Source organism: Carlito syrichta, unplaced genomic scaffold, assembly GCF_000164805.1.
Source record: "Carlito syrichta isolate Samal-C Ts95f unplaced genomic scaffold, Tarsius_syrichta-2.0.1 Scaffold301618, whole genome shotgun sequence".
NCBI classification, from domain to species: Eukaryota; Metazoa; Chordata; class Mammalia; order Primates; family Tarsiidae; genus Carlito; species Carlito syrichta.
Window position 1 is genome coordinate 264,844 of NW_007245714.1, and position 1,018 is coordinate 265,861.

A 1,018-nucleotide genomic window follows, 5' to 3' on the forward strand; every position below is an offset into this window, starting at 1 on the left:
CCCCCGCGCCCGGCAGCCCCTCCGAATTGGCCTCGTCCGAAGGTCACCCCGCGCCGGGCTCGCTGCGCCGAAGTCCCCACCCGGGCGGTGCCCGCGACCTGGGGAAACCCGCTGCCGCCGCAGTCCCCGCGCCTCACTCCGCCCCTCTCCCCTCCTTCCTTTTCTTTCCACTCCTTGCCTGTACTAGAGCAGTTGCTTTTAAGCATCTCTACCATGATTTTTTTTTCTTTTTCTTTCCTTTTTCCTTTTCTTTTTCTCTTTTGCTGGTTAAGGGATTTTTTTTTTCCTGGTTGAAGTCATTAGACACTCCGCACTGAGCTGAATTGCTGGCCTTGGGCGCTTGTTAGGTTTAGCCCATATTCAGGTAATCCAGACTCCAAAACAAGGAAGAGAATGTAGACATTTTGGGTGAGGGGGTGTTTCCAACGTGGTTCTTTCCTGAAAGATTTCCAGAAGTGGAAGATGTGATTTGCATGCTTTAGCCTAGATATATGTGTGTAAGTAGGCGGAGGTGACGGCGCACAGAGGTGGCAGTGTTGTTTCAGGGTTTAGGGAGAATTAGGGAGTTAACTGGCTTTTGCTGGGAAACTTGAATGTCCAGATTTGTGAGAGCTCATCCAAGTGTCGTTGTGGTAGGGTGAGAACTCCAGTACCACGCCCTACGTGTCCAACCGAAAAGCACCTAATTTTAAAAGTGTGTTAGGCCTGCATGGGGAAGAAGCTTTATTATAAAAAGTTAATTATTTTCCTGGAAGTATATTACAACTTTAATCATGTTCCCAAAATTGTATAACCAATTCCATTGGTAAACTCTCACGGTAGAAGTCATTCCTTTTAGCTTATGCTTATCGGTGTATTTAAGTGTATCTTATTCGCTTATGTTTTTTTTGTTGTTGTTGTTAATACATTATTATAAAAATTATTGTATTAAAATAAGACACCATTATTATAAAATATTATCTTAAAATGTTTTTAGACCTTGAACTTATTCAGGGAGGAGCCATGTCTTACTCATCAC